This window comes from Pezoporus occidentalis, unplaced genomic scaffold, assembly GCF_034315485.1.
Source record: "Pezoporus occidentalis ecotype Australia unplaced genomic scaffold, CSIRO_AGI_Poc_V1 ctg2, whole genome shotgun sequence".
Classification (NCBI taxonomy): Eukaryota; Metazoa; Chordata; class Aves; order Psittaciformes; family Psittacidae; genus Pezoporus; species Pezoporus occidentalis.
In genome coordinates this window covers 4,384,866-4,395,251 of record NW_026913855.1, presented here as the reverse complement: position 1 = coordinate 4,395,251, position 10,386 = coordinate 4,384,866, and the positions used below count along the sequence as shown (strand labels likewise).

General features: G+C 35.0%; 1 long non-coding RNA gene across 1 annotated transcript; it reads left to right on the top strand.

Moving 5' to 3' along the window:
- Nucleotides 1–3,433: 3,433 nt before the first annotated feature.
- LOC134163084 (uncharacterized) lies at nt 3,434–8,522 on the top strand. Its single transcript, XR_009964559.1, has 3 exons — nt 3,434–3,734; nt 6,156–6,333; nt 8,337–8,522. It is a non-coding gene; the product is annotated as an uncharacterized LOC134163084 (long non-coding RNA).
- Nucleotides 8,523–10,386: the final 1,864 nt, after the last annotated feature.

Here is a 10,386-nt window from a genome sequence, read left to right as displayed (position 1 = left end):
ATATATACTGTAAATCTATTTTATGCATTTACTATATATATGCATATTTACTGAAACAAACACAGAGTTATTTTTTTAACACATACTAAAACCCTGGTCCTATGATCCAATTTGCCAACAGTTAATTTATGAGTTAAAAATGCTTTACTTTTCCAGGCGCAAAAATAAGGTATTCTTATTAATAAGCAGTAAGTTAAGTGAGCTCGGTGATTCCTGTCTATTTTCCATCAACAATTTCTTCCTTAAAACAAGCACTCCACACATATATAGGGATACTGTAATAGCACCCTTCTACTCAAGTCCTGGATCAGCATTCTACTTTAAATAGAGCTTTTCAGTTAACCACTTTTGCCTTCTCTTTTATCACCTGTTACCATTCCTCCACTGAAAGTCCTCACTTTCCTACCTTTCCTCAATCGTTCAAGTGTGACAGTTAATGCAAGTATTCTGGGAAACAAAACCCCAAAGTATAGCAGTTTTGTTTTATGCAGGTGTCGTGAATCAATTTGGTTGATTTTGTCTGGAACAAAGTAGGGAAAACTCATGCAACTCACCCAGAAAAAAAAAAAATCCACATTGAAATGGCAATTTTCAAATGATGAGAACAATGAGCAACTGGAGACGGAAATGAAAAGACAGAAATATCTGTCTATAGACTCAGTCTCAGCAGACAGGAAAAGTCTAAGTGTGCTTAGCAACAGAAGATCAATACTGGGCTCCACAGCTTAGCCTCATTTTAGTGTGGACCTGCCATTTGACATCTAAGCTGTAGACATGATTGTGACTTTATCTCTGCACGTAGAACAGTAATTTGACAACAGTGACTGTCTATTTAGTTATTCTTAATGTGGTAACCCTACTTGCCAGCAAGTCTCACAGACCAAAGACAAAGCACATTTATGTTCCAAACCCCCAACAGTTCTGTTGCTCATATGACCTCTTATGCAAGCAAATCAATTATCTTAGTCTTTGTGCGCATAATATTCACACTCCAATAAGTCTAGAAATCAATACCAAGGAAAAATAGTCAGTCTTGTTGTCATCCTCTGCACTCTGTAAGAAAAGATGCAGGTGTGGTAAGCTGCTAAGCCCCTCCTATTAACCAATAGGGGAACACAGATGTATCAAGGCTTAAAGGGCTGACTAAGTTTCCTGGATTTTCTTTCTTTAGAAATCTTACTGTATAGTTATTTCATATTTGAAAAACTTAAGTGGGGACTCATATCTGTACATCCCTACAGATATTTTGAACTATAATAGAGTACACATTTAATGCTTCACAAAAAGGGCATCTCTAATCCCACCTTTTATCAGAATGTAAGAGTTACATTCTGATACTATATTACAATCATATATTTAACTTTAAACGAAAATAAAATTAGCAGTAGGCTATGTGATAAACTGTTAATGCGAAATTGAGCACAGTTTTATCCTCTTAGAACTGTTCAGGGTGATTTTTTAAAAATGTGAATTCAGTACTGAAAATAGTGAAAATTACACACTGAAACTTGACTGAAGTCAATGAAACACAATTAATTTTCCAGATTAAATGAAAAAAAAAAAAACAAACCAAAATTCTGAATAAGGCCAAAATAAGAGTGACAAGATGTGAGCATCTCTTTGAAAGTGTGTCATTCCACAGTGTTTATCACTACCATAAGCAAACATCTAGAGAAAGGCCATGGCCTTAGGCAGAACTACTGGGTCCATGTTTTAATGTAAACAATATATTCTCACATCAACAGCAATTATTTTTATGTTGATGTATCACTTAAGTTTACCATATGAGAATGTAAGCAATCTTAGCAAAAAGACCACTGAAATTCTGAAATTATTCTGCTTTCCAGCTGTTCTATCAATAAAATTAATTTTACAAACTCCTCAAAAGTAAAAACAAATTTTCAAAATTGCTGAGGTTTCCTGCTGAAGAAAAATCAATTGTGATTACTCTGATGAGGATGCTGTGATAATATAGTGAGATAAATAAAAAATATAGCCATCACCTCTCACAGTTTAAACTCACTCTTAAAGAAATGGTAATACTGCAAACATCTAAAGGACCAATACAGGCTTAGTGATTTAGATGACAGATCCCTGCCTCAGTACAGAAGGTCTTTGCACCACTTAAACATAACCTTATATGTTAGTATAGAACTTATTCAATTTATAAAACACTGAGCAAATTTTCTCCCCTAGAGTTTGAGTCACAAGTAGATAGGACGCTATTGTCATAATTCATATCATACTGCCCTACCCTAAAATGTTTTAATAGTTGTAAATCCAGATGTACACCTGGATTGTACAGAAGACAGCTGGAGTTCAGCTGAAACAGGGTAAAGCTGAGACTGTGTTGCAGCTCTTTACTTTACAGTCTGTGAGTGTATTCCTGTGACCACCAGTCCAGACAACTATGACAGAAGGAGCAAGATATTGTGTCACCACCAGAAAGATTGCTCACTCTGATCACAGTCATCCTTCCTGCAGCTTTAGATGTAATGGACAAAATTAATGTCTTCTGTCTCAGCATTTAGATAGTAGGCAGAGTTTGAAAAGGTAGCAGTTGACATATGGGAAAGGAAAGCAAGGTGGAGGAAAAGAATAAAAAATACATTTTTGACTTTAACACTGAAAATCACTACAGTAAAACAATTATAGAATCCAATAATCTTCTTAAAAGTATTTATATTAAAATGACTGCACTTTCAGTCAGACTTCTAAGACGCATTTATATGTAATTCTATATTATGCCATACCTTTACTTTTAAACAAAACCAATGCGACAGTTTCAAGTGTCAAAGTCTTTAGTTATTAACGCATGCATTATATGTCCCATTTGGTTCACTCCACACTACATGACATTAACCTTATAAAACATAGTAATTCTCTTCTTACTCAGTGCTAGTCTTACACAATGTAGTACAAAAACTAGCAAATAGAAACAGCCGATAAAAGAAAGTATGCATAGCAGTTATCCTCTATAACTCTCACTGGTTACTAACAAAATAAAAATAGCACTAACAGTTATATTTAAGAATAGTGTACCATTTCCAAATCTGCCAGAAAGAGAATGTCTTACAAGGTGAGTCTGCATGGTGCAAAGCAACCATGCAGCTGAGTTTTCTGGCTTCCAGCAAGATAGCTGAAACTATAGACAGGAAGACATCACAGAATAAAGCCCAGCAAAAGAAAGCCTGTGGATTTTCAAAATGCTATGATCCACTTACATAATTTCTTTATTAACTTGCAAATTAGCCTGCAAAGTTCTTGCATAGATAAGGTGAACAATAGAAAGGGTCACCCATCATAAAAATGAGAAATATTTCAGCCTGAATATGCACAAATGAAAATTATTTAACTCAGTATTTCACTGAAAGTCTGAAAAGACAAGTTACTATATTTTGAGATCCTTGTGTGCAACATCTCACTTGACTTTTTGCATTTCTGTTCTATGACCAAGAACATAAATTATGGAAAGGAATTTAATCTAATGACAAACTGAGTTTACACATATTGTGAAGATGTCTATGACTTGGCAACATACAATTAGAACTTCAGAAATAAAACAGCACAAAAGCACATACGCCATATGCATTTTATATAATTTATTTAATTTTCTATTTTATGCCAGAGCACCTGTGTTTTGTCATCTCAACTGAAGAGTTAATTGCAGTTCTTCCCTTACTCAAGATCTGCCACCAAAGAGAGCTGCAGAAGGATTCAGTAGTATTCAAAAGGTATGTGGAGGAGGTAAGAAGGTCTTCAGAAGCAGGGAATTTCTATTTCTATTAGTAGCAAAATGAAAATCATAGCTCTTAAGCAATGAGTTTAACTCGCCCATACGAAGGCATGAAGCCTTGCTTTTTGCTTAGTTTCTGTAAGAGCCATGGAGCAAGGCAAACTGCACTGCAGCAAGTATCTTCATAACTTTTGTTAAATTGTCAACTTTATATGATGTTCACAGTTCAGTCATTTACCTAAAATAAATTATCCATGGCTTGGTTTACTTTGACACATGTGACATGATAATACTTGCTATGAAAAATAAAATCAGAGAATAATTCCTCTGCTTAAAGAATATGCCTTTCTATGTGTGTATTTTTTTTCTAGTGAATTAGTGGCAATGACAAGTTATAATTAAAACATACAACCTTAGTAAAGTGAAAGCTCACAAATGAGTTTAAACTATTTTTAACATACATAAATGAGCTGAATAAGGAAAACTTGGATTAGTATCTGATGCTGCTTAATTTTATAGTTAAAAAAATCATGCTCATGATCCAAACATTTTAGCACTGGTAGATGTATACCTACGACTCTTCTGTGATGACAATTCAGAATTAATATCTACAACATAAAATGGATAAGTATGGTGGCTAAGCAGGGAAGAATATTTTCTGCGGAAAAAAACAGTCTTTGTCCAAGGAGCAGAGAGGAAACAGTTGCTCATTCCCTTCCTCTCCTCCCTCTCCTCCCTCCCCTCCTTCCTCTCCTTCCTTCACCTCCTCCCTCCCTGCCTCCTTCCCTTCCCTTCCCTTCCCTTCCCTTCCCTTCCCTTCCCTTCCCTTCCCTTCCCTTCCCTTCCCTTCCCTTCCCTTCCCTTCCCTTCCCTTCCCTTCCCTTCCCTTCCCTTCCCTCCCTTCCCCTCCCCTTAAAAAGGCATATCTAGACATGAAGTAGTAAAAGTGGGCAAGAGGGAACGCACACATGGTAGGCCAAGCCACAGCGTATTTTCTATTTTGTATTGTAGCTCATTTCATCTGAAGTAATGCTCCATGTGCTAGCGGATTTTCTGCCTTCCCCAGTTTAAAAATTCATACTCACCTGTACAGCAGTGAAAGGATGCCCCCTAATACGTATGCACTGGGAAGAAACATGTTTCTTTAGAGAGATGAATTAATCACTTTTAAGAGATTCACTGTATTACTATGCCTACATTGTTCTCTTTGTCAAGGACAACATATTTTTAATCTCATGTGTTTTGACACACTTTTTCAATTGGTGGTATCTGGTGTAACTGTACATAAACCATGATTTAATGATTCACACAGCTCTGATGTCTGTGAGAGTCATGTCAAAATACACTACTAACTCTCCTCATTATGAAGCTAGTATTATAAGTACACACACACCAAAAAACCAAATAACTCTCCATTAGACTTAATCATGACAGCAAGATAAATGGCAAAATACTGCCTCTGAAGCCACCAAGCTGCTGGGATAATGTGATACTTAACCTGACTTTAAAGAAGGGCAGAACTGAAGAAGTCACCTACTGCACTGAAGTAGTATTCCAGAAGTCTGAAGATCAGCCCAACAGTGTATTGACAGCAGAATTCCAATTCCATAAACATTTGTTTTATTCTGAATCAAAATGAAATATCACGTGCTTGCTATTAGTAATTTAGATAAACCACAACCTTAGAAAATAAAGCAGAAAGAAGCATCAGAAAATTGTTCTATCACTGTGCCAGCAGAGAAACATCAGTTAGATCATCAACATTTGTGGCATATGTGTCTCACCTGTTCTTAAAATCTCCATTAGCAGGATGTCTCTAAGCAATGTATTCCAGTTCATTCTTGTTTTGATAATAAAATAATTTGTGTTTCCACACTGAACAACAGATAAAATTTGGAAGAAGAAAATAAATGCTCAGTCTTAAGAAACCTTGAAATTTTTTCTTCTAAGTGAAATATCCGAATTAGGGGAAATGCCACCAAAAGTTCAGACTTTATGAAATAATGCTTGCTAAAAAAAAAAAATAAAATCTGGACTTCTTAATATAATTTTCAGGTTTGCAAAAAAACGCCTGCTAAGAATTTTACCATTTTACTCCCTAGTGGACTACAAATACAGAATTATTTGTCAAACGAGAATTTTTTGTCAAACAAGAATTTACATTTAAGCATGAGAGCACCAAAGAATAATTCTCAGTAATAGGAATCCATTATAATTTTCATCTTATCTATTTTAGAGTGGAGCATTATTATCATTTTTTCCCCTGAAAATGTCATTTCTTTCCACTGACTGTATCTGAGAAACTAATTCTAACATCTGTGTTATAAGCATTTAAATTTTGAAGAAGCAAATCTTGCTTAAATCATCACTGTTATTGTTGGACATTATTCCATGAGGTAGCAACTGTACTATTTTTCAGGAACAATATCAGTGCCTCAGATGAACTCACTGACTGAACTAGTATTGCTGCACATCACACCTGGGTATTTTGCCACCAACCTCAATGTGCCTCTTTCTGTGTGAAGTCCTTTCGAGCAGTAACTTCCCTGCCAGCTTGAGCAGTATTACAGAATAAAGAGTTCTCAGTGTCACAGCAGGTGAGGCAACTAACAGAGACTTCAGTCCTTAGTCTCTAGTTCTTACTGAATTTTAAAGAGTTCTTATTTCAAGCCTTTCTTTATAGACTTATGAAAAGTTGCCATATATAAGTATCTAGAAAGGAGGGAAAAGTAAGTGCTGTTCAGAACATTGGATATTATATGTATGCTTCCTGTATGACTGGAGGCCATTAGGCCGTGTTTAGGACTCAAATTGAAACAAACAAACAAAAAACCAAACCCCAACCAAACAACCAAACAACAAAAAAAAAGAAACCAACCAAACAAAAAGCCACACCAAAAAAGCTAAATAACCTCAAGGCTTTTAAGCATACAGTGTTCTGAAATGTACATGAGTTTTCAAACACAGCCTTTCTGAGAAATCAGGACTCCCATAGTTCTCTTTTCATATCTGATTAAACAGCATTTTATAGGACTTCAATTATATTTTACATACAAGCTTTGTACTGCACAATGACTTTTCCTCCTTGTGTATTTTTCCATTAAGATGTCTCAAGTGGGTTTACTTGGCACTTCCCAGCTGTGTCAGGTAATCTTTGCTTAAAGATTCTTCTCTTCCAGTTCAAACAGGCAGACTGGGATTGATTATTCTCAATTATTCAGTGCTTCTGCTACTGCTGAATGATTCTTGTAGATCTTTTGGCAAGATATCCTGGAAGGGGGCTTTTATAGGCTTTCAGGTGCTCTTAATAGACTTCCAAACTTCTTATGATAGGCATCATGTGTATCTACCAGCCTCAACACTCATGGCCTGATCTTGTATTTTCCATGCAACCAGGAATCCAGCCGCATCATGTTACAGTCCCTGGAACCAGGAATCTGTGCAAAATGCCTTTAACACATAAGATCACCAGGACGTCATCAATTTCACCAGAATTTTTGAGTGTTTTTAGGGGCCTGATCCCTTCTTGCCTGCTGAAATTCTTTGATTTTATTTTTTTCCCCAGGATCCTTTCGTCTGAAAATATTTTTTTTTCATTCCTATTGACATTATCTGTTTGTTTAGAATGGTTTTCAAAGCACAATTTGGAATCTAGTTAAAAAATCTGTCTGGGAGAATTGTAGTTAGAAAGATTCTAAACTGCTCAGAAAATAAATATATTTTTAAAAAACCCTAGTTAATATTATTTCTCATAAAGCACCAGAACTCAACATCATACTGTCACTGTCCTTTTGCAATTAAAAACAGGTAAGTTTACGAGGCAGGAGGGCATGGAATTTTGTGTTTTAGAAGGGCTGTTTGTTTTGAAAGATAGAGCAGAATATTAAAGCTGGGAAAAATTTATTGCAAGGAGAAAAAATTGCAATTGCATGAAACCAGATCAGGAGTAAACAGTTTTAATTATTTTCAGTGTATATGCTTTAGAACAGGCATAATTCTCTGCATTTTGCAGGTTACTTGGTTTGACATATGATGTAGGTATCCTTCAGCAGCTACTGTTAGAATGAAAAATAGTACATAAATCATCAAAAGACAAATGGCAAATAGTAGGCAAATGAATTTCTGAAATGGCTTTTTGACTTAGCAAATATATCAATTATAACACAATCATTGCAATTTGTCAATAATAAAAGAAATATGACACATTACCTGAGCAAAAACTTAAACAAAGGCTTTCTGAAATATTGTTTAAACATTTCATTTATATATCTCTTTTGGTAAAGGACACATAAAAAGAATGAAAGTAAGTTAAAAATACATATTACTTTCTGCCACTAACACATAGTTGTCTCCACATTTTTATTTATTTCATTCAGTTAATTTGTTAACTAATGTAGCCTGTGAATTCATAGTAATTAAAAAACACGAGACTCACATAAGCCTTTCCTATGCTTACAACTTTACCACAATACAGTCCCCATTACTTTGCACATTATAGTTTACATGGTTCCATGTTTTACCCTTTTATTCTTTCCTTTCTCATTCTGCATACTTTCTGTACATTTTCCTGATTTTAATTTGTCAAATAAAATATTTTCAGATATCTGCTAGTGGAGACATAGAAAGAAAGAAAGAAAATATGGATGGGTTATAAAGACAGAGTAATCATATTTGAACAGGTGCACAACAGAGTTTTTGCAGACAGCTGGTTGGACTCAATTGCACTCCAAGCCTATTAAACCCTGATGCTTCCTGATTTAATGAGAATAAATTATAAATACTAACATATTTTTTGTCTATCTTGGGATCTCTGTGTGTCTGGACTTGGCAAATCCTGACTAGAATGAAGATTTCTTTTAATGTTCTTTAATTAAATATGAGCAATTGTAAAAGTAATCTTCTTTAACACAAAAATAATCTAGCTAGAGAAGCATGCAATAAACAGTTCAATTTCTTACAATTGTTTTGGACAGGAATTCTTGCAACTGAGAGCATGACTTAACTATGTAAGAGCAAAAAGATACTGAAGAGTTTGCCAAAAGTGGAAATTTTAAAAAGGCATTTTTTCCTTTGGGGAGGTAAAGGAGCTTAAAAAGAATTTGTTATTAGAAATATACCTGTATAGCACTATAGCTCATCACCATAGTATTTGGTGGCTCAAATTAATCATAGAATCATATAATAGTTTCAGTTGGAAGGGACTTTCAGACGTCATCTAGTCCTGCAAAGAGCAGGGACATCTTCAACTAGATCAGGTTCCCCAGAACCACAGGCAGCCTGGCCTTGAATGTCTCAAGAGTTGGTACATCCACCTCCTCTGTGGGCAGCCTATTCCAGTATTTCAACCTCATTGTGAAAAATTTTTCCTCACATTCAGCCTGAATCTCCTTTGTTTTAGTTTAAAGCCATTATCCATAGTTTTATTGCAGCAGTTAAAAAGTCTCTCCTATCATTCTTATAGGCTCCTTTTAAGAACTGAAAGGCCACAATAAGGTCTCCCCAGGGTCTTCTCCAGAGTGAACAACCCCAACCCTCTCATCTTTTCTTCATAGGAGATGTGTTCCAGCCCTCTAATCATTTCTGTGGCCCTCATCTGGATCCTCTCCAACAGGTCCATATCTGATTGCCTTTTTGTCTGATGAATTAGCAACTCCTTTGTCTCTTTAAAACTCTCAAAAGATGTAAATTGAAAAATAATACCCAAACTCTATTGGATGACAGTGGAAAGATCAGATTCATTCAGCTATACAGAAAGTGATACAATTTCTATAAATCCATTAACCTCAGATAATGGGCTGGAGAGTTATGTACTACTACGTTGGTACTTTGAATGTTTTTTAATATTTTGAGAACATATCAACACTATTTCCTCTAAACATCAGATGTCTACAATAAGCCTCTTTTCTCACACTATTCACATTAATAATGCTGTATGTGCTCACTAATACCTTTTAAAACATGTATAAATCAAAGAATTTTCCTAAATAAAATTGATTTCAATAGCTCCCATTCAAATGTCTCCTTTTTGGAATAAGCATAGCTTTTGCCCAAAGCTTCTTCATGCTATGTCCACAATTTCTGTCATTGTATTAAAACTCAAATCACTGCAAAATCTGCTGCATAATCCATTTTCATGAAAATTCAGTAGCTGTCCAATTTAGTATTTTAAGTGAAAGAAATCTTGTAGTAAATATAAAGTTTCAGATCTATTTTAAAGTTAGGTTTTCCAGAATTAGACAGAAGTATACTGAGTTCATATACATACATACTATATCATTCTATCATTTTGCACATTAACAAATTAGCATGATTTTTTACCCTTGCAGTTCTTTGCTACCTCACTTTGCATACACAAGATGATACTACAAACTTGGAATTTTACTTAAGTTGAAGAAATTCTTACCATAATATTGCAAAATTGTAAATTTGAAGTTTCTAACAACTTCTGTAAAAAGAAAAAAAAAAATAAAGAGGTGTTCAGTCTCTTTACAAAATCTTGTGATGCAGAAACAGTCAACAGACTTCATGTGTCTTAGCTATACTAAGGCTGGCCATCCAGCAGATCTGCAAAGATCATCCAGATAAGGACTCAGCTGCTGAAGCTAAAACACATTTTCAAAAAGACTGGATTGTTGAGTAGACTGTTACAA